Consider the following 24496-nt stretch of genomic DNA (forward strand, 5'->3'; position numbering starts at 1 on the left):
CTCCTTCACATGCTGCAGAACATTTGACTGTTATTCTTTGGAAATGGCCAGCTCAATCATTGGTGCCACCAATTCAATGTTAGTGTTAGACATTTAAAGCTGTCTACCAAGAGTACATTCTGTTCCTTCCTGCACTCTGTGCATTCAATTAACATCCAACATGGAAGAGTACTGATTCCTCAGCTATCTGAGATGGTAGGATTAACAGACATAGCAAGAAGTCATTAGCAAGAAGTTTGTCTTCCTGTGTCTGGCTTGATGTCATGTGTTGGAGCATGTCGTGGTTAAAAAAGCAGTGTAGGAGCTACTAAAAAGCATTAGAATAAATAAATCCCCGGCGTCAGACAGGATATACCCCGGGTTACTATGGGAAGTGAGGGAAGAAATTGCTAGAGTGTTAATGATGATCTTTGAGTCCTCCCTGACCACAGGAGTGGTATTGGAGGATGGCAAATGTCCAAGAAGGGTAAAAGGGATAATCCCAGGAATTATAGACCAGTGAGCTTTGCATCAATAGTAGGCAAACTATTGGAGAGGATTCTTAGGGACAGAATTTGAGTGTTTGGGGAAGCATAGTCTCATTAGGGATAATCAACATGGCTTTGTGAAGGGCAGGTCATGCCTCACGATCCTAATCATCTTTTAAGTGACAAGACAAATTGATGAAGATAATGTGGTAGGTATGGATTTTAGCAAGGCATTTGACAAGTTCCCCCATGGTAGGCTCATTCAGAAAGTCATGAAGTATGGGATCCATGGAAAATTGGCTGTGTGGATTAGAAATTAATGCCCACAGAAGGCAATGGGTGGTTGTGGAAGGGGAGTATTTGGCCTGGAGGTCAGTGACTAGTGGTGTTCTGCAGAGATCTGTTTTGGGGTCCCTGCTCTGTGATTGTTTTATATGTAAATAACTGATTTGGATGAGGAAGTGGATGGATGGTTTGGTAAGTTTGCAAATGACATGAAGGTTGATGGTGTAGTAGATAGTGAAGAAGGTTGTCGTAGGTTGCAATTGGATTTAGACAAGATGCAGAGAAGTGGCAGATGTTCATCCAGGCAAGTGATACACTTTGGAAGAATGAACTTGAAGGCAGAGTACATGGCTACGTGGCAGGATTCTTAGCAGCATGGAGGAACAGATCTTGGGGTCCAAGTACATAGATTCCTCAAAGTTCTGACACAAGTGGATAGGGCAGTTAAGGCGTTCTAGTTTGCTAGCCTTCATTAGACGGGATTGAGTTCAAGAGCAGAGAGGTAATGTTGCAGCCCTAAGACGCTGGTGGGACCACACTTAGAATATTGTGTTCAGTTCTGGTCACCACATTGTAGGAAGGACGTGGAAGCTTTGGAGAGCATACAGAGGAGATTTAAAAGGATGCTACCTGGGATGGAGAGCATGTCTTATGAGGGGAGGTTGGGTGAGCTAAGGCTTTTCTCTTTGGAGTGATGAGTTATGGAGGATGAGGAAACTTGATAGAGGTATACAAGATTGAGAGGCATAGTGGACAGCCAGCATCTTTTCCCCAGGGTGGTAATGGCCAATACTAGAGGTCACCCGTTTAAGGTGTGTGGAGGAAAGTTCAGGGAGATGTCAGAAGTAGGTTCTTAGAGTGATGGGTGCCTGGAATGCACTGCTGGGGGTGGCGATAGGGGCTGATACAGTAAGGTCATTTAAGAGTTGTTACGGACTCAGTGAAAGTCCCTTTAAGATAGAGAGTGTGTGTGTATGTGTGTGTGGGGCGTGCTTACGTCAATAGAAGATAAAGGACGTAATGACGTTGAAGAAGAAGAAGAAGGAGAGAGAGAGAGAAGGGAGAGAGACACCAGCCTGCTTGTTTTCTCTATCGATGGATGAGAAACAATAACTGTGTTTGCCACTGAAATCCATGTATGGAAGTTGGAAGTAATCCAGTGGAGTTCACTTTGTTGCTGACCTGTAGAAGGAAACAGGTATTTGTATGTGGACGACCACGGTTCGGATGCTTTTCGGGGTGAGGAAGTCACTACCGAGTAAACACTGAAGTGTCGTTTGGGTTCCATCATGGAACATTTGGATTTCGTATGTACTCTCTCTATGTTTTTCTACATCTACATCTTATCTTCAGACAACGGTGGTTGTTGAAGAAGCCCTTGCTCATGTTTCACCTTATGGCTTGCGGAACTGAACTTTAAGAACCATTCCGGAACTGGGAGTTTTGGACTTTGTCACACACACACACGACGAGTTTAGTTTTGGGGTTAACGTTCGAGGTTTAACATTTTTGAATTCTAACATACTAACATTTTTACTTTTATTTTACGTATTATCATAAGTAGTGATTAATAAAATAGTTTTTAACACTGAATCATGCTCAGTGTGTTTCTTTTGTTGCTGGTTTGTGACAGAGTCTACTAGATAGGCACATAGATGAAAGAAAGAGGGTTATGAGAGGTGAAGTAGAGAGGGGGATAGATTGAATGGGGATAAGGTTTATATAGGTCAGCACAACATCATGGGCCGAAGGGCCTGAAGTGTGCTGTACTGTTATATGTACTTCACAGGGTCTAGAATTAATGTTGTAGATGTCTAGACCAATCCATTTGACCGAGTATCACTGCAGCCACGTTTGGAACTTCTGTGCACTGGTAGAACATGTCAAGTTCAGGAATCCTGTTGAGGTGCAGAGCTGAAGGATGAGTTAGTGAAAATGTTGGGCACTTGTATGGAGATAACTCTCCAAATAAAGCAAGTTGCTAATGCAATAGGACATTTAAAAGGCTTAGATAGGCACACGGATGTAAGCAAAATGGAGGGTTTGGGCTGTGCAGGAGGAAAGGGTTAGATTGGTCATGGAGTAGGTGTTCATATACTTTGGCACAACATCGTGGGCCGAAGAGCCCGTGCTGTGATGTACTGTTCCATGTTCCAAGTCTTTCTTGTTTGAAAGGCTTTGCAGAGACAATTGAATTGGGTATTTTGGTCAGGTATTAAGATTACGTTTCTGGGAATCCCTTGCACTGAGTTCTGAAACATATTTCATTCATTACTGGTATAAGTTTGATAAATTGAACAAACATTTTCGTTCATAGTTATAGACACTTGGCAAGCTTATCATAATTGAATTATTTGTTTGATCTTTAACCATGGAATTTGTCAATCTAAAATTTTGTGTTCTTATTCACTTGTGCCCTGCATTGAGCACGTCTGAGAATTGCCATTCCTATGAATCGCAAATAAAGACAAATTGGATATCACTACAATACAAGATATAATATTGTAACCTTATGAGACAGTAACTTATAAATGAATTCGGGAGGAAGTATTAAAGCAGAATAGATGAAGTGAATGCCATTGATATGCTTAAGGATTGTTTAGGTAAACGCGATTGGTGGGGGGGGGGGAATGGAAGGAGTCTGGGATGGGACACAAATTCCAACCACCTCGAGTAATTCTACGGAATTAGTCGGACCAATCGATCTGAATGATTTTAAAACTTGAAGATGCACAGGCAATCCGAACTTGCACGCGAACACATCGCTGTCTAACATAATTTGCAATACATCGAAGCCTTCGGCGAAACGTGACAAAGTTGTATAAGTTACGTCTTTTTACATCAAAGTTGTACGAATGTTAAACGGATGTTGTACGAAGGCCCACTGGCTCTTCCATAGTTTGCAAGGTAATGGATCGCGCTGCCGTCAGATGAAATTTCCTGTTAACCTAGTCCGACTAAATTAATGATGTATTGCTGAATGTGTTCTTGAGTCTGTTCATCCTAAAGTATAAAATCCGAACCGGGTTGATGCCCAGTATCTGGGGAATGTTGCATCTGTTTAACGCCCAGTGTTTAAATTCATTTGCAACTTTGCTTCCGAGTCCGATTAAATGTCCAAAATATAATTGTATAAGAATAGTAGTTTTGAAATATTCGGAGATGTAGCTATGTCGTTAATTACCAGAACGATAAATGTTGATTGATTACAAATGAAGTGTTTAAAGTTACAGGATTTTGTTTGAACGACAAAATAGAACTGCTTTCAGTTCGAAAATAACGAGCCTTCCCGTTCCTATTCCCCGGTGTATAAAGGAGATAACAACGAATTACTCTGTTATCTGGAGTTTCGGATCAGTTATTTTGTTTTAAAATCCTATGGAATTTTTGAAATCTCCAAAGCTGCCTCTAACTTGCATATCTACATCTGAGATGTGCTGTCGAAATGTTTTAGAGCCTGTTTCCAAGACATTGCAGACGTTAACAATGTCATAGACAGATCTGCACTACCTACAACAATAGCAATAAGTCGTTCTTCTGTAGGGGAATGATTGAGCGTCAGAATCCACAGAAAAAATACGTTTTTACATTTCTAAAATTACATTACAGAAAAATACATTTTCAGTAGTGGGAAAACTACTTTTAAGTTAAACTAACTTCTGCCGCAGAGCTTTCTGCGTCCCCACGCCCATCTCAGGCATCACGTGGAATAGGTTTGAATTATATTTTGAATTCTGTGGCGCTCCTTAATCCTGAGACTGGAGCCTCACAACAGGTTTATCAACACACCGAATTCTCTCACTTGGGCAGTATTGCAATCACGGCACTGCACAAGTGAGCCTTGTCCAGCTAGAATTAACCCTGCAGCTACGGTGTTAATACAATGATGGGGCTGACGATGACACGAGGAGTGAGCTGATGTTAAACTAACATGAAGAATTACCAAAAACTACTTCAATATCACTTCGCTGTTCATATTTTTAAAAAGACCACCAGGTCATCTCGAATGAACCTAACGAAAATATTTGCACTGAAACTGATAAGTAAGCAACCAGTCGGAGTTCAAGTGCGCCGCAGAACAAAATAACGAAATAAGTGTTCGAGTAAGGCATCAGAATGTTCTATTCTGTGTTTCTAACGCTATAGTTTTAAAATTAAAACACCGATATAGAGCAAGAAGATTTCCTCTGGCACCATTTAGCTTGCCTGTTATTCAGGATTTAATTATCTGTGTGCACGGCAGTCATTTTGTATTGTATTAATTAATGCTTTCTTGAGGCAAACCAGAATTCCACCAATTGCAGTAAGAATCTTTAGTCGGTGCCGACCCTCCGGAGCATCTACTGCCTCTCCGGGCATGTCAAATCCATCGTCAACAAGATTACACCGAACATTGGCACCTCTACCAACAGCGGCAATTCAGCTGTAGCTTCAATCAACATTACATTTTTGATTCTTGGGCATTGGAAAGGATGTTACTGAGGCACACCCCGGAGCTGGCGTTATCCTTCCCAGGGATGAGTAGGGTAGAAATGTCAACAGCCATCTGGCTTTGAAAATAAAAACCCCAGCGTTGTGTTTAAAAAGGTTGGGTATTTTCCGCTTTCGTTTTTGGGGGTGGGGGGAAGAGAGAGGAGGAAGAGAAGGAAGAGATAGTGATTAATCAACGACAACATTTGGATGCGAACGTGCACCTGGAAAATGGTGTAAGTTTCAAGTGGTAACTTTTAATAGGGAAGCAATGAAGACAGGAAATAATTACATACAGGTGAGTATAACATCTGCATGATGACCATGGCACAAAGTAAACTTATCTCCTGAAGGCTAATTCTCGGCAACGCTGAATAGCCTATGGAGTTTATCTATATTTCCAAAATAAAGAACTTTCCAGTTTCTCAATCTCAATTCCCGTGAAGTGTGGTGCATTTAATGAAAATGTAAATTTTGATTCAGACAACAAAGAATCTTACGAGTTGGAAGTGGACACATTAATTAATGGAGCAAAAAACACACTGCTGGAGGAACTCGGCAGGTCGAGCAGCGTCTGTGTGTGGGGGGGGGGGGGGGGTGGAAGACTGCTGACGTTTCGGGTCGAGATTCAGCATCTGCAGTCGCTCGTGTCTCCATTAATTCATGGAATTCAGGAGTTAGTCGTTCCCGTGTTCTCTTCGGGTTTAAGTATGTATACCGTTATCTGCGTGGCGCCCTAACATCGCTTTGCAAACTACTCGACTGAGACATCAACATCTACTGTTAAGCAAAAGCAGAGTGCTCCAGGTTATAGAAATATGAAAGGAAAACTGGACGTTTTGAGAAAACCTCAAGAAGCATTCACGGGGAGAGGATAGGAGGGATTCTGCATTAGTTTCATGGTGTTTCCTCGATCATAGTTTCTACCATGAGAGACATAATTCAAACGAATCCGACCTATGGAAACGTTTATTCTCTCTGGATGGGGTTCGCTAGCAGGGGTCTGAAAGCTTCAGGTGATGGGATGGACTTCCATTAGATACCACGTTTACCTAAGTTACATACTACCTCCTACTAAGTTCCATCCCATCAGTGCAACCTTTGAAGTGTTTCCCAGCGATGCCTGCGATCCAATGGTACCTGGAGAGAATGTGTCATTTCAGCTTTTAAATGGAAATAATATGTTGATTGTAGTCAGGTTTAGGAATCCCCGATGCTCAATTCAACCTTCATTGAATACATGATTGTTTTAGCACTTAAATTAAGCCAGATTTACAACATGCTGGAGCATCGCGGAAACCTTTGTGAATGTAGTACATTTCCTGATCTTAACTTCATGGAGCCATTCTTGCTTTACTCAATTCTAAGATTCCCACAAATGGAAGAGATGAATGGATCAATTAAAGTTTTAAAGACACATTACATATATACATATACTGGGAAATAACGTTTTGTTTTAAAATCTCAGAATCCGAACATTTGGGAAAAGTCTCCTGGACCAAAATTGCTCTTGGCTGACGTTTCCTCCATGGCAACCTGGAGCAGTACAAACACAGCCCTGCCTGGCGAACTGTAGTTGCCACCGTCTGACAAGCAGCTGAGGTATAAATGTACCCTGACATTGACAACGTGATGTGGGTCAATACATGTTGACTTTCCTTGAGATCGACGTCTTAGCTGTTGAAAATAGAATCGCTCCTAAAAAGCATTTTAATTTGAAAGGCCTTGGTTGGTTACCCAAGCCAACAACCCTACACGTTGGCTTTATAGTGGCCCAGTTTGTAACATTCATTGTGTTCTGTCAATTCAACTATTTTGGCCTCATGGGCTAAATATCATCTATCCACAGATATAACTGGTCAAGAGGAAGGTTTATTCCCCTGGTCGTCACAGAAATTATCTCTTTGGACTTCTGTAAGAACAATTAACATTAGTATTTCCGAGTCTAGTAATGGATAGATATAGATTAAAAGTACACAAAAGAATCCCAACATATGAAAATTCCAGTAAATGAGAATTTAAAAGAATGCAATCTGAAATAAAAGAACAACGTCCACAATGTGAGCAGTTAATTCTGTTTCTCCCTCCACAGATGCTGCCAGACCTGCTGAGTGTTTCTATCATTCTGTTTTTATTATAAAAGTTCCAGTCCTGGAACTATGCCGATGTAAGGATGGTATAATATTGCATGTACAATTCAAGTCTTGGAAATGTGTCCCAAGATTCGGGTTCCTGTCTTTGATTGAAGATTTATTTCCAGTATATTCTTCCTGTTTTGTCTATAATATGCAATTAAAGTTTAATACCACCTGATCATTTATCATTATATCTCTGTTCAAATGTAGTTGTTCCAGTTAATCGCAGCGAAACTAATCTTTGATGCAAATAAGTTAGTTTCTTGTGACCTTTGTATGAAACCTAACAATGTAATTTCATTTTAATATAGGAAGCAAGTCAAAATAACGACCTGTGATACATATTACAGAATATATCAGCACATAACTATGTATTTATATGATATATTTGTAATATAAGTGACATTATGACTCCGTTAAACTAAGATGTACTTGTTTTTATTATTAAGAATATTTAGCCAGTGTAAGGTATAAATAAATGGCTGGTATAACAATTCGTGTACAATCCAAGGACCCAACGCATCCATCAGCTTCCTCCCACCCTCATTATTTCACACAGTCCTTCTATGCTTCTCTGCCTGCTGTGCTTATTAAAACCACTTATGTTATTCGCCTCAACCTCTACCCGTAGCTGAGAGTTTCACTTTCTTATCATTGTCCAGGCAACTATTCGCTGTTGGATTTATTAGTAACAACTACATTTTTGTGCTCTTGTTTAGATCTGGTCGGCGAGTGTCCCTGCGTTTACCCTGCCAAATACTTTTATAACATTAGAGGCCTGGATAAGCCCATTTTCCGTCGGGTCCTTCTCAAGAGCCCCAATCTTGTCAACCTTTCCCAACATACGGAGCGCCACCAGCTAAATGTGATAAATCTCTTGTCTGGTCTGAGCAGAAGCAAGAAGACGCCGAGACAATTTGTAACGTCTGCCTAGCTGAACAGAAAGCTCGAACCTCCAAACACTCCTAATATACCGCACACCATCCTGATTTGAAAACATATCATCGCTTCCTTATTGTTGCTGGCGCTGGCTCCAAGTGCTGGAACTTCCTCCCCAACAGCGCCGTTGGAGAACCTTCACCAGAAGAACTGCAGTGGTTCAAGACAGCAGCTCACCAGCACCTTCTCAAGGGTAGTCAGAGATGGACAATAAATACTGGTCGTGCCCAGATCCCAAAAAACGAATGAGTATACAAAGGCATAAATAAATAGATCGATAAATGCGAAGTAATAAAACGTTTTTTTTCCTCAAAAAGTTCAGAATGGAGGGCCTTGTAAATTCTCACCTCCAAAAGAATAATTTGGCAGACAGAAGAGAAAATTAATCATTATTGACAAAAATGCTGAGAAGCTCCAGCATTGGACAATTGCCTAACCTTCAGAATTTTCGTGAAGTAAAATAAAATAGATTTTTTAAAACATGTTAGGTTTTCTTCTTCTTAGTTTAATACCGGAAATAACGAGTGATATCCTGGAAATAACCTTTATTTCCCACCTTTCTCTGTGGTGATGTAGTTAACATTTTGCAGACATCAATCTGTAAATCTTATTTAATGAACGAGAAAAAGTTTATAGCATATTGAAATTAAAATAAAATGCAATAAGATCAAAAGGTCAAAAATCAGCTGAAATGGGAGACATGTTCTTAAATCATAAGGGAAAGAGTATGAAATTTGTACTCTTCATCTCTTTCTCAGCCCATTCCTCCCTCTCTCTCTTTCTCCACCAACCCATCGTCCAGTAACCCCCACAACACACACACACACACACACATCCCATATCCATACTACACATACACACCCGTCCCACACCCACGCACATATACACATCCATATCACACGCACATCTATATCACACACTGCACACACACCCATCACACACACACACACACACGCGCGCGCAAATGTTACGTTCATGACAAACCCATTACTATGAAGTGTAAAGGACTGCTATCACGGGGGTTTAAACAGCAAGTTGAATCCGTATGATGAAGAGGTGATTGTTGCAAATTCAGTCTTTAAACGGGGCTGGGAAACCTGCCCTCGGCCAACGCCCCCTGAGCGAATTATCTGCTTGCTTAAGAATATCTCCTGAGTAAAGAAAATATCTTCAGAATTCGAACACTGACGTTTTATGCATTGTACATCTCATCCAGATAAATATGAGGGGATGTGTAGGCTCCAGATGACCTTTCAATCAGATAACCCGAACAAGTTTTACGGCATGAGAACACCAGATACCAGTGTGTTTAAACAGGCGCTACATCAAAGTGTTCATTAATGGTACGCAGAATGAAACATGGGGAAATTCAAGAAATGAATCCACTTGCACCCGTTTGCCCCGCCAATATCGCGGGTGACTTACTTTCTAACTCTCTTCTTGGTCTGTGGCAACTAAATCGATTCACTTCTGGACTGCAGATGTGGGGGAGCTGAGCAAAGATTTTTTTTCTGGGATAACCCAGTGTAGCTGGACTTCATAACTTCCACTCCTACAAACTACCGCGGACAAAAATTCCAACCTTAACCTCGAATTCCCATAAATTACGTGTTGCTGTTATTTGAAATCACAATTAAAATTTAATCACAAGCATAATTTTCTAATCTCCTTTTCTCATTTCGCGCCTCTTTCTCTCCCTCTCTTTCCGACCACCTCTCCCTATTTAAACGTTTTTTTCACACTGTTCAACCATCATAATCTATCTTTAGACTCTCTCTCTCTCTCTCTCTCTCTCTCTCTATCTATCTATCTATCTTTCTGTCTATCTATCTCTCGCTCTCTCAAGGCTATCTTCAATTTCCCTCCAATTTCCACGTTTCTACCCACCACCTTTCAGTCCCTCATTCTTTATCCCTGGTCTCGCATCTCTGCTTGGCTTAATAAAATTCTTTAGTTTGAAGTACGCAATAATGATATTCGTTTTCATATCGTAACAAAATAATTGCTGTTAGCCAAATGCAATTTCTTTTAATTACCAAAATCAGTCTCAATGCTTCCTTTCAAACTCAAGGACAGACGGCCAGAGAGGTTGCAACCCCGCGTAATAAATCTGTATCTGTGTGACTGTATTGAGTACAATCATTCCGGTACTCAAAGAACCATCAGTTAATATAAACAGTCTGCTGCCTTTGCTGCATGAATACATTCATATGCGCAGTGATTAGATTTTATCAGTTCCGTCCACAATTACCATCAAGGAACCTAATGGATCGCAAATGCTTTTTTCTTGGGTTATGATGCGACGTTTATCTACTCGTTTTGGTCTCCAAGATCAGACGACAAGACACATAAGTGGGATAATTTATGAGTAACGGAAGTCGATGTCAGTGTACTCGTTATTCCTGCCCAGCCAGAGAAGGAGTGGATGTTCATCAGTGAGCATGTGACAACCTTAAACGGCCATGTTGTAGTAAGTGCGTTATGCGATCGATATGATGCTCAGAACGATTTCTTGCAAAAAGCAAGACTAACGAATCTTGGGGGAGAAAGTAAGTGGGCGGAGGTGGATTTTGAGAGTACAGATGGTAGATATATTTCAGTACAGCCATGATATAAAAAATCTGCCCGGGAGCAGTAGCTTTTGCGGCAGTAGCCAAGAAGTCATTTACACAGATTAAGTGCCTTCTATATTCCCCAAACCGTGTGCCACTTTGTTTTCTGCAGCCAGCTAACACAACTGCAGATGGATTTGTTGTCAAATGAATTGGAATTAGAATTGGTTTATTATTGTCACTTGTACGAAGTACGGTGAAAAACTTGTCTTGCATACCATTCATACAGAATTCGTCGACAGCGCCCTGGCAAGTCAGAAAATTTATCTAGAAATAGCAGCTTCAACCCGAAGTATCGCTGGCTTCCACGTTTCCATCAGGTCCCATTGATTTTAAGGGACCTGAATGGTTCAAATTTAGTGCATTAAACAAAGTGGTGACGCTTAGTTGTACGCTGCAAGTGCCTTTAAAACGTGTCTGAAGTACAAGCGGCTTTTTAACATTAAAAAAGCCACTTGAATGAAGCCTTGGGTGGAGCTCCCTAGTGTCTAAATAGCTGATGCGAGTTTCTGGTCTCCTTCCTTGGAAGTTAACATGAAATCTGCATATCATCATCAGTATGAAGTCAGCGCAGATTTCCAATAATTCAAACTACAGAATTCCAGGAACAAACCCAATTGCACCGAAGTCCGCTCATTGACTTCCAAGAGCAAAAGAATACTCAATGCAATTACACAAATTAATGGAGCAAAGTATTTTATTGTAGTTTCATTGCACAACATTCACCCCTCATGCAAAGTTTTCGGATTGATTCCCGCCATACAATGTTGTATTACTGCTCGGCTATAAATATGATTTACAAATGCATTTGGAACTTTTCGTATTGTTACAAGTATTCGAGCTCATTGGTATCAGCAGCGTTTCGTCCGTACTATATCTCTGCCCTAACAATGAAAGATACAGTTAGAATAATTATAAGTTAATTATTTTTAACTATTTTGATGATATAAATCCTTTCGAGTAATGTCGCTATGTCTTTACTAAGCCGAAACTGTAACACTACAGCAATACAGAACTGTTAAATGAATGGGTGTTCATGCCCAGTTTATTTGTGGTCTATCCAACAATATAATCTCATTGCACCGATGTTGGCCTCTCCTCAAAGACAGTATCGTCTTTGTCTTAAAGGGTTGTTGTGCAGCTAAAGGAAGACAGCTGAAGCCATCGTCTACTAGAGTTCCTATTAGTCTCAAGTGCAATCACAGCTTTCAAATAAAATCAACAGACAAAGCTTTCCTGTCGAGTCTGGAAGGGTGTAAAAGGTGAAATAGAGAAGAATTATTTTGAAACACACTTTTACCGATTCCCTTTATTTCAATGAATGATTGAATTACCTTCCTTTTCACAGTTTGGTTTGGGAATTTATAGAAAATATTTTCTATTATAATTTAGAACAGTAAATTGGAAGTTTACAATGTTTGGTCGCCAATTACTGTACTTAGAATATTTAATTTCTGTTTCCTTATTCTCTTTGTCACTTGCTTATAATGGACGGATTTTTTTAAGCTTCTACTCAAGAATTAGGAATTCAGCTAAAAAGGTGAAGGCTCCACTAGAAAGAATTTTATATTGCAGTGATTCCTGTTTGAAATCCAAACGGGGAAGTGGTGATGAGATACTGGCTCTGCCTTGAAATCTGGATTTAAACTATTACACGAGGTGTTTGATAAGGTCCCCGAAATAAACGGAATTGTCCCATCGTACTCTCCAACTTCTCATTTAACAATTCGCCGCAAACCATTAGCCGATCCCTTTAATGGAGTATCCCTGATTTGTGTCACCCTACCTACCCCGCCTCGTTTGTCGAATTCGTCGTTTAAATGCCATCATTGTTACCGCTTACTCCCTTGAGAGAGGTGGACAAGGTCCTGACGAGTTTAGGCAGATAGAAAGAAGCGGTTCCGAGGCTCAAGGAAAAGCAGACCTTGATTCCGAGCCATGCGCTAAAGATACAAAGAGAGGAAAGTTGCTCACATGCGGAGTTCTTATGATCTGAAATTCGCCGCATGTAAGGATGGTCAAAAATTGGATTGGCCCTTAAGAAAAAGTAATTTGTAGGACAACAGGGGAAGAGCAGGGAGATGGGACTGACTGGGTTGCTTTACATGGACTCGATAGGCCAAATAGCCTCCGTCTGTGCCTTAATGACACTATGGTTGAAGTATCAAAATGGGATGGATCAGAATGGCACCAGTAAAATCTGCTCTAGATGAAAAGACTGAAATACAAAGCCGGCTCTTGGCTAAAGTTTCACCGCACCTCACCTCCTTCCTTCCCGGGTCATTTTAATACGGCCACTTATTGCGTGGAGGGTTTAAACGTGGTCGCGGCTTCCTGTTATGCAATATGAATTAACTTAAAGAGCTGAGCTGACCAGTACAACTGTTGTTTCACAGAACAACATGCGTTAGAATGGAAATACAGTTGCCGAAGTAACAAGACAGTTTTCTCTTATTAATATTTCTTATCTTTGGGATTAGTTCATACTTTGCCAGGGACCATAAATCCTGAGTAGTTTGTAAACAAATTATATTTGACATTGCTGGCGTTATGGTACCCAATCGAGATGTTTTTGTATCAAGAATGCTGCTATCTAATCAGCTCCTAAACACAAACACATAAAAATGGAAATGATGGGAATACCCAACAGGCCGAGCAACATTTGTTTGGCCTCTCAGGTCGCCGATCTGAAGTGTTAGCTTTGTTTCTCTCTCCACAGATGCTGTTTGACCCGCTGAGTATCTCCAGCATTTTCTGTTTTTATTTCAAAACTGAACATTAACACTGAAAGACGAAGAATAATCAATATGCAAGTGCAATCTTAAAATTAGAGTGTCGTACACACTATTGGGCTACTCGAAGGTACCATTGAATATATAGAAAATAACATTGAAAAAATCTTCTGCACATTCTTACACTCCTTACAACTTTACGTAATGATAAAAGACCTCCACGGAGAAAAGTTCCCGACCTAATTATTTCACGCGTTGGTTGTGGTTCCTGCTTTAAGGAAACACGTTTTGGTGCGAAGTGCGCAGACGCTCAACCTCCAACGCACTTCGATCAAGCTAATGTTAAATAACTATTTTAAGAAAGGGGCCTGAAAGAAAATAAGAAACTACTAGAGACAGACAGTAGATCAGTCACTAAAAATGGAAGGGGGAGGGACCAAGCACGTCGCAATTCAATTTTCTGAAATAAGATTTGAGTTGCAGGTTGAAAGACACCGCGGAGTTAAAAGGCGAGAATAGAACACGGCGGTGGACTGGTATAATGTGAGACGTTCATTTAGGCAAGGAATTGCCAATCCAAGGAATTACTTCCCCATGGAATAGTTCAGGCGAATCCCCGGAATCATTTAAGAAACAGTTGGACAGAAAGAGCAGTGGTGCGGGTGAATGATCCCTTAAGTGGCAAGTAATATGGCGCAAAGCCCTTGGATCCGTGTGTAGCATGTAGTTCTTCCATTTTAGGTCTGTAATACTAATAATCTGCAGAGAAATTACTATAACGCACACCACGAACCAGAATCAACCTTACTGCATCTAACGTAATACGTTAACCCAGATCCTCCCGTTGCAAGAAGCCCCTTAGAGGTTGTACTTTGCATGTTAAGTATTTCGGCATCAGTACTTTGTTCAGCGGGGACACAAGCATTGGTCTGTATCCTGGAGGGACTGTACCATGTTGCGCTTCCCAGTTGGAGTAACGTCGCTTCCAGCATCACATTTGGGGATGATCACTTTGCACTAAAATAGACTTTGTTCTTTTTTGTACCAATTGTGTTCTTACTTGTAAAAAATGTGTATTGTGTATAATTAATGTTTAATTCATGTTTTTGTGAAAGCTGCTTATCTGATGCTCTGTGCCTGTGGTGCTGCTGGAAGTAAATTTTTCATTGCACCTGTGCACACATGGATTTGTGCGTCTGACAAGAAACTCGACTGACTTTGACCTTTTTCTCCCTGTCCCTCAGCGCATAACAAGGAGCAGAAAAGCTTTAACGCCTCCGAATATGAAAAGGATACAGTGCAAAGGGGTTGTCCATCTTTAGCGCCCATCCACTGTGGAAGTTAGTGGAGTGTTACAACGAAACCGACGTTGACAGAGACGAGATTTCCTTCCCAATAGTTATCATTCTTCACCTTGTCCTTCCTCCAGCTTGAAACACTCTGCATGCATTTAAAGTATAATCCTTAAGACATTGAATTCGGCAAGATAGTTGCTGCAGAGTGGCCGCAGAGGGCAGCCGAAGGCGGCACCGATCAGTCTTACCGGGACGAGTTGCTCTTTTGAGAAGAAGCATTACGTCAAGGAGTTGAATCTCCAGGCATCGGAGAGTGAACAATCAACAGTTTCTTTTACAACCATTTGGTGGGATATTAATCATTAAATCGTGAGGTGTTGATTATTCAAGTGAAACGATATCTTTCCGAGATCAAACTTCCACTGAGCACGTTATTTCACTTAGAAAGAAAATTGTATCAAGTCCTGCTTAAATCCGAATTTAAGCAGGATGTTTTTTCGAGAGAGGCAGAGAGCGGAGGACGTCAGCCGGTGACTGAGAGTTGAATAGTACTCACATCCTCTCTTGTCTCCATACGCAGCCATTTTTAATGGTGATTTTAGGTTCAAGTAGGCATTCAGGATATGCCAAACAACTGGTCAAAGGTTTTTGATTAGTGTACATACATACAGTTATGGATAGGAAAGGTTTAGAGGGATATGGGCCAAACGTGGGCAAATGGGACTAGCTTGGATGGGTATCTTGGTCAGCATGGAGGAGTTGGGCCGAAGGGCCTGTTTCCATGCTGTATTACTCTACGACTCTATACATTTCCCTGTATTTCGAGACCACTAAGATAATACAATCAAGGTGCAATCAAATTGTTGACATGGAGAGAAAAAGCATTATTTGATAAGCCTGTTAATTGAAGACCTGCTATAGACAGATGAATTTATTAAACGAAAAGAGGTCGGATGATTGTTTTAATAACAGGAGGTCCAGGAATTCTAGCCCAACACAGGTTCCAGAATCAGTCATAAACGGACATTTCTGTCCCATTTCTTAAATGATTTATTTGATGTCTAATAATAAATATGATATTTGCACGTCTAATTATGCAAATGTCAGTGATCATTTGGATAGCGAATTGTCTCTGAAGAGTCTAACATAAGGGTGACAAATGCCCCTAATTACAACGTGCAAAAATACCAGTGTAAGTTAATTTGCCCAGCAACTCTCACTTCCACCTCTAACATAATATTTTCCTTTTCAATTCCAATGATTCATCTGTTACATCTACCATTTTCACCCATCCAACAGGCAACAACTTATATGTTTTAGGTGTTCAACTTAATTATCATCTGGCAGGATCACACCAAGCTCTGTCACACTTCTGAACATTTCATCATATTGTCCCTACTCTGAGGTCATCTTGAATTGAAAAGTATATAATATTGCAACCAAGAGATCAAAGCTCTGTGGCCCTACCACATCTAATTGTGAATGGTGGTGGACAATTAATTCACTAATGGGAAGAGGTGGCCCCAAGAATAGCTTCATTCTCAATAATGACAGGGTCCAGTATCTGAGTGGGAAAGGAAGGCTGGAGCTGAATGAGATGACAATTAGATGATCTATCTTGGCTCCTTCTGAGATCCCCACTATCACAGAAGCCGATCTTCAGCTACTTTATTTCATTCCAATTATATCAAGAAATGGCTGTGAGCACTGGATACAGCAATGATTATGAGACCAGAGAACATCCCAGCTTCGTACTGAAGGTCCTAACCCTAACCCAATGGCATGTTTTCCTTCCACACACACTCACCTGTCCACCTAGTTTTCCTCTCCCTTTGTTCACCTTTCCCATCCCCTTCCCCCAACTGGTTCCATCTCCCAATCATCTCCTCTCCACCTATCACCTATCACTCTCTTTCCCACTCTGCTTCATACAGCTATATACTGGCAATCATTCCTCTTCCTTCTCGGTCCTGAAACAGGGACTCAACCTGCAGTCAATTTACACCTATTGCCTCCACAGATGTTACTCGACCCGCTGAGTTCTTCCAGTGTTCTATGTCTTTGTTAATATCCATTCAGTCCACTCTCAATCGTCAGTAAAGTATCATCAACAAGGCTATCAATGGGACTCGGGTTTCATCAGGACCACTCTGCTCTGGACTTCACCAGGGCCTTGTTGCAAACAGGCACCAAAGGCCTGAATTCCAGTGGTGAGTTGGAGCTTTTGACATCAAGGCAGCACTTGACTGAGTATCAAATCAAGGAGCCCAGTTAAACTGAAGTCAATGGGCCTCAAAGGGAAAACACTCCAGTGATTGAAGTTATAACTTGCACAAAGGAAAGATGATTGTTGTTGTTGCTAGATGCCAATCATCCCAGCACCAGGACACTCCAGGATTTCTATGGTCATGTCACGGGCCCAAGCACCTTCAGCTGTTTTATTAATGACATTCCTTCCACCAATAGGTCAGAATTGGGAGTGTTTGCTGAAGGTTGCCCAATGTTCAATTCCATCAGCAAATGAAGCAGTCCATACCTGCATACAGCAAACTCAAGACAACATTCAGGTACTGGCAGATAAGTAGCAGGTGACACACGTGATGTCAGGCAATGACAATCTCCAACAAGGGAGATCTTAACAATGTACATTTGATATTCAGTTGTACTGACATCATTGAGTTGCTAACATCAAAAACCTGGGTATTACCACTGAAACTCAGCTAGACCAGTCACATAAGTGCCATGCTACAATAGCAGGTCAGAGGCTGGGCTCTGTGGCAACCGACTCACCAATTGACACCTTTCACCACCTACAAGGCACAAATAAGGAGGACAGTGGCTTCAGCGTACACCATTTACAAAACACACTCCAGTTGCTTATCTAGGCTATTCCAACAGCACCTCCCAAACTTGTGAACTCTGCCATTAAGAAGGACAAGCAGCAGCAGCTACATGGGAACACCATCACATGCAGATTCCTCCCCAAGTCATGCATCATTCTGACTTGGGAGTATATCATCAATCTTTCACTGTCAGTGGCTCTGAATGTTGGAATTCCCTTGCCAACTGAAAGACTGCAGTAGTTCAAGAAGGTGGCTCACTACTTTACAGGCAAACAGGGAAGGATAATTAATGCCACCCTTGCTGAAACAATGGATGGATAGAAGTACGAGGAATAATGGGGAAATGACCAATATGTGCCTGATCACAATCCAGGAAGATAGGATCCTCAAGCCCTCTCCTCTATTCAATTAGGTCATGGCTGATCTATACCTCAAGTCTATTCATCTGCCCTCTATGCAGATTGTCTGGTATTCTTGTCCAACAAAAATCATTTGCTCTTAGTCTCAACATTTACCCAGCACTATCTAGAGGGGCAGGAATCCAGATTTCTACCATACAGTGTATGTAGGAGTTCCTTTTGGAAACTTTCATATGTGGATCTCTGTTGAGAATGGGATTGGGTTCCATTTTAAATCAAAGAAAGTTCAACAAAATTTTAAAACTTGCAATTAAATTGTGAAGGTGCCTTTTATATCCGTACAACTTTCAAATGACATTGCTTTCTCTGATGTTTCAATAAAGCATTAAGGAAATAAAATTAAATATTTTTCTCAACATAGCAGAGAAGTGCATTTCATACTATAGACATACATATATATTAACAATTATACTGAATGTGATAAAAATTATGGTTATATGAACAAGAACATGGCAGAGAAAAAGTTTGAAATGAGCTTTATTTTGCAAGCTTGAATTTAGGAAAATGCTGACATACTGATTTTTGCTTCTGAAGAAAGGTCAGTGGAGTTTAAACATTCATTGCATGGCTTCGCTCTAAAATGAAAGTACAGGCAGTGGAAAAAGAACCAGTAAAGCACTTTTATAGTTTTATCACCAGGATTGCAGTAAAATTTAATAGCAGATATGTGAGACTTTAGACCCATATGACAAGTGCCAAACTGTATAATTGCACATTTTCTGCTTACAGATTTGCATTAGGAAAGCATTTTGAAGTTTATACTGTTTAGGCAGAATAGTGTGGCAGTATTCTGAGGTGTTACGCTCAATGTAAGTATAATATCAGAATCAGGTTTATTACCGGTGACATATGTTGTGAAATTTGTTGTTCTGCGGTAGCAGTACAATGCAGGACATAAAAATACTATGTTACAAAAATAAATGAATTGTTCAGAAGAGGAATAACTAACAGAAGGAATGTACAATGTCAAACCTATCTGCAGTTTCTTTCTGTTACATGTTGACACCAATGTTAACACTGCAGATTACAATGATAATTTGATAATTTTACAGTTGCTAACTCTTTAAATTTTAATTGTTAAAAGAATAGTTTGTAAGCAACATTAACAGATGTACTCCAGTTTTTTAGTATATTTATAATGGTGAAATAAGCTGTGGTTCATAATGATAAAGATGGTATAAAAAAGAAAGCCTTTGGTGGTGTTGGTTGCAAGAGTGTCTCGAGTGTGGCAGAGGCACACATGGTTAAGTACACATGTTCATAAGCAAGCTCAGAAAAAAGGTCTGTGAGTGCTTGTTTGTGTTAATTGCCATAAATTTGCAGAAAACAAAAATACAGATACAGAAACCCCACTACTACCACCAACTCCGCAACAGCAAATATTTTGAATTGTAAGATGGCAAAGTATATATTCACCATTCCCCTGTTCCCAGCAGCCTTGGGCTCAAGCAGAGCACTGGTCATAGAATGAGAATTTGTTAAGAGAAAGATTATATTCCAGTGAAAAGATTTGTCAAATCGAGTTTACTGTCACATTCACAAGTACGGTGAGGTACAGGAACAATGAAAAACTTGCTTGCAGCAGCATCACAGGCATGTAAGTTCAGATAACACACAGAACACAAATTATACATAAATTATACAAGACAGTGAAGAAAAAAGACTGCAAAACAATACATTAGTGCAAAAAACAGTCTTACAAACATTTATAATGATCAGATCATCAGTTTTGGTGAGATTTAATTATTGTTTCAGGAGAAAGCCTCCCTGCTTTTCTTCACATGAGTGCCATGAGATATTTTACACACACATGTGTGTATTGACAGGACCTGTGATTAAAATCACATCTGAAAGATAGCACCTCCAACTGAGCAGCACTCCTTCACAAATACACTGATTTTGTGCTCATATCTGTATGGTGAGATTTCAACCCACAAAGGTAAGTGTATGACCAACTGAGCTATAGCTGATAATGCTGAAGAAGCTGTAATTGTTAATTTAGTCCTTGGAGCCAATGCCCTGCTGAGAGGAATTATCTTCCAGCAGCTTTACATTTATATACCAATAAAACAGGATAAAACAGGATATAATTAGTCGTTTAATAACAATTATTAATCCACCACTCATTCTGCAATATGCTTGTGAATGTGTGCAGTTAATTACATTCCATATATTCATAGTTAATATTCATGTTAATATGGATCCATTAATAGGTTAGCATAGTGCAAATTACATTGCCTTTCTTTTTATACATCTTTCACAAGACATAAGCTGATTACATGTCATGAATAATTTCCATCATCAATCTTCACACTTAAGGAGAAAACCCAATTGTACTGTAAATATATTTTGTGACGCATAGGAAATTTTGACAAACCTCCCTTCTCCGTAACTCAACTCTATCTGTACTCAGTAATAATGTCCAATACAATGTCTGGCTCCAGATGATTTACTTCTTTCAGATTTATAATCAGCTTGATGCCTAACTTGTAAAATCACATATTTGTGATCAGCTAATCTATTATCAGCAAAGAAATAAGCCAATCCATGCAATGGTCCATGTCAGTGTTTCTGCTCCACACAAAGCTTCTTCCCCTTGCTTCACTGTACTTTATCTGTATATCACTCCACATGCACTTATATCTATGCTTTAACCACAGCTATACTGCTTGCCTCAAACACTGCTTATTGCAGTGAATTTCACATCCTCACCATTCCCTGGGGGAATGTGTTCTTATTGCACTCCCTGTGAGTACCCAATTAAGTAGACTTACGCTTAGAGAGTACTTGGATCGGGGACCACCTGGGAATATCAAGTGCAGTAGACTTGCTGACTGGGAAAACAGATTTTCCAGCCAGCAGACTGAATTCATATCTCAACAAGAATCTCAGTCATATTCCATACGAAAAAGCAATACTTAGGTAAAGACATTCCTCCTGAATAATTAGAAACCAGTGCAGTTTTGCTTGGTGATTGTTCCATAGAGGAATTTGTCTCAGTGAATACCAATGCTTTCTAATAACACCATCCTACCTCATCAACAACCACGATCACCTACATACTGTTTTCCATGAACAGTAATTTAGATTCATGTCCCAATTAAGCAACCATGAAAGCCCAATTAATCATGAGCTCCCTAAATGGAAGTTGTTATTTTCCATGAAAAAATATTGCAGTCCTTTAAAGTTCTGTCTCAATTTTCCCCTTTTATGAAATTTATATTTTGCTTGCAGTAACGTGGGTGATGCAAACATTAAACATCTTATTTGGAGAAAATTTATTAAGCTCTTCTTGTTGAAGAGATTTGCATAAGTTCCTCTTTTTGGAGGAACAATTCTGAATGAAGAATAAAAAGATTTGCAATGCTGAAAATTTGAAATAAAAAACAGGAAATGTTGCAAATACACAGCAGGTCAGGAAGCATCTATGGAGTGAGATACAGAATTATCTTTTCAGGTCAATGACCTTTCATCAGCAGTGGATTTATTAACTTATATGAAACTTTAAGGCTGTTTCTGTCACTACTGAAGCTGCCTAGCCTCTAAGAATTTGCAGCATTTTTTTGTTTTTAATCAAAATTCCATATTAATTGCAGTGTTATTAACATTGCACAATATTTCAAAAGGAATCTTAATGCATAGACCAAATTAGGTGCATGAGCAAAATTATGTCCAAACCTAATTAAGATCTTATACTTAAGCAGATGGAAGGCAACAACTCATTTCCGATTCATGGTATGAAGAAAAGAAATTGTAGTGTGAACAGTAAATTAGAATCATGTCCCAATTAAGCAACCATGAAAGCTCAATTAATCATGAGCTCCATAAATGTAAGTTGATATCTTCTTCCATGAAAGAATTTTACAATCTTTAAAGTTTTGTCCTAATTTTTTGCCATATTGCATGAATAACTTTCATATTTTAATAACTCGATAAAGGCCTCAGTTGAGCAATTTATTTGGAAAAAGTAGTTAAGTTCTTGTTATTGTTTCAGACAAATCTTATTTGTAGTAAATATAATGTGAAAATACAACCCCCAAAATACAGCAAGATGCCCTGAAGAGAATAGAAAGGAGGTTTACCAGATGAAACCAAGTTACTGTAACTAAAGTGTAATATTTGTATTATTATAGGGTAAAAATGAAAACGTCACTTTGAATACTGGGCCAGAGTTTGAGAGGAAATGGACACCTTATCAGATGGTGATTGAAGGTCAAATATGAAATTGGGCCAAGGTTGGGGATGGGGCCTTGCAATTAGTTGAGGGACTAAGGCGGGGTGGAGAGCTGGAATCTATAAGCATCAGCAATGAATTGTTGGAGGGAAGGGACTACAGGAGAAATCATCAGGGAACATAGTTAAGGAAGGACCTGCCTGGAAGATCAACTTCTTGGACTCCACAACAATGAATCAAATAAAGCTGGTCTACACTATCACCAAGGCAGACCTCAGCTCTCCTACTTCAGTGTGAGTGGTCTATGCCAGTGGAATTTTGCACAATCAGTATTAAGTTATGTATTCCATGCTACTTGACCTGATCGTGTGTGCCTGATAGTCTGTGCATTTCCTTATCACTCCCACAGAGGTTGTGGGTCAAACTTACAGAAGTATGCCTCACATAAACGACCCAATCATAATATTTCCACCTGTGTGTTTCATTCCAAGTGCTGAGTTCAACAATTGTTTATATTCTTTTTCAATTGCTCTATCTTAAAATTATAAAATTACATAAAAAGTAAACATTCATCATCAATTACTAGCCAGCTGCAAGGATAAAAGCAATTTATGTTTCCTTCAGGGGAGTTCAGATCTACAGACTAATTCACTGCAGCAGCAGATTGCATAGGCAGGTGAAGAAATTCAGAAATAATTGATTGCTTAATCAGCATGGAGTAAGATGAACAGGGATTATAAATACTTTAAATAATACATTACTAAAGAATGAAACCACCATGCTCATCAATTAGATTCCAGAGTTTCCTCGTACTTAGTCGTTGATGAGAAAGAACGAGTCTGTTATGATCTGAGAGTTGTTTTTGAGTACCGGCTAAACCAAGTTAATTATAGAATACCATCAACAGCACCAGGACTGCCATGAGCAGTGGTGCCTGAAGATAAATGCATCAAGAGTCTGGATACATGGTATAAAGTTTTAATAAGGCAGGTTGAAGGTTAAGGTTAAAGAGAGGGAAATTAGAGGTGAATGTAACAGGGGCAATACTGTAATCATGGGAGCTTTTAGATTGAACAAGTCACATTAGCTGTAATGAGATGGAGGATAAATGTATATAAGGTGGATTTCTAGATCAATTTGTTAAGGAATCAACTGGAAGGAAAGAATTACAGATCTCGTTTTGTACAATGAGAAAGGTTTATTGATAATTTTGTTCTAGAGGGGACTTGAGGAAAGAAGGGCCACAATATGATCGAATTTTGCATGGAGTTTGAAAGTGATGTCTTAAATCGTAATAGAACACATTATAAGATATGAGGGGAGAATTAGCTGTGGTTGATTGAAAGCCTTGACTCCAAACAAGAAATGGCTGCCAGTTAAAGAAATAATGGATAAATTTCCAAAAAAAACTCTTTCAAGGCACCTAAAACTAATAAGAAAAAGTGATTCATCTGTAGATGACAAGAGAAATTAAAGATAGAATTAGATCAAAGGATGATGTTTATAAAGTTGCTGGAAATAGCAGTACAACTTAGGACTGCAAGCAATTTAGAACTGAGTTAAGACCCGGAAATGGATAACAAAGAGCAAGATAAAATATGATGGTAAACTAGTGAGAAGCATTAAAACCTTAAGGAGATTCTATAGGTATGCAAAATGGAAAAGACAACTAAGGGCAAATGTGTGACACTTACAGAAAGAAACCAGAGAATTTATAATGGGGAAGGAGGAAATGGTAGAGGAATCAATTAACTTTTGTCTGTCTTCATGGAAGAAGACACAAAAAAAAACCTGCCCGAAATATTAGAGTAGTGGGGTCTAGTGAGACTGAAGAAATGAAGAAAATCTGTATTAGTCAAACAATAGAAGTTGGTGAGCTTGAAAGCCCATAAATCACAAGGATCTGCAAACCAGAGTTTTGAAAGAGGTGGCTATAGAGAAAATATATATGAAGTGGTTATCATCTTCCACAATTCTATATATTCTGGAATTGTTCCTATGGATTGACAGGCAGCAAATGCAACCCCACAATTTAAGAAAGTAAAGATAGAAAACACCAACCTGTTAGCCTGATATCAGTGGGAGGGAAAGAGCAGGAATCTATTATGAAGGATTTAATAACAGA

This window comes from Pristis pectinata, chromosome 25, assembly GCF_009764475.1.
Source record: "Pristis pectinata isolate sPriPec2 chromosome 25, sPriPec2.1.pri, whole genome shotgun sequence".
Classification (NCBI taxonomy): Eukaryota; Metazoa; Chordata; class Chondrichthyes; order Rhinopristiformes; family Pristidae; genus Pristis; species Pristis pectinata.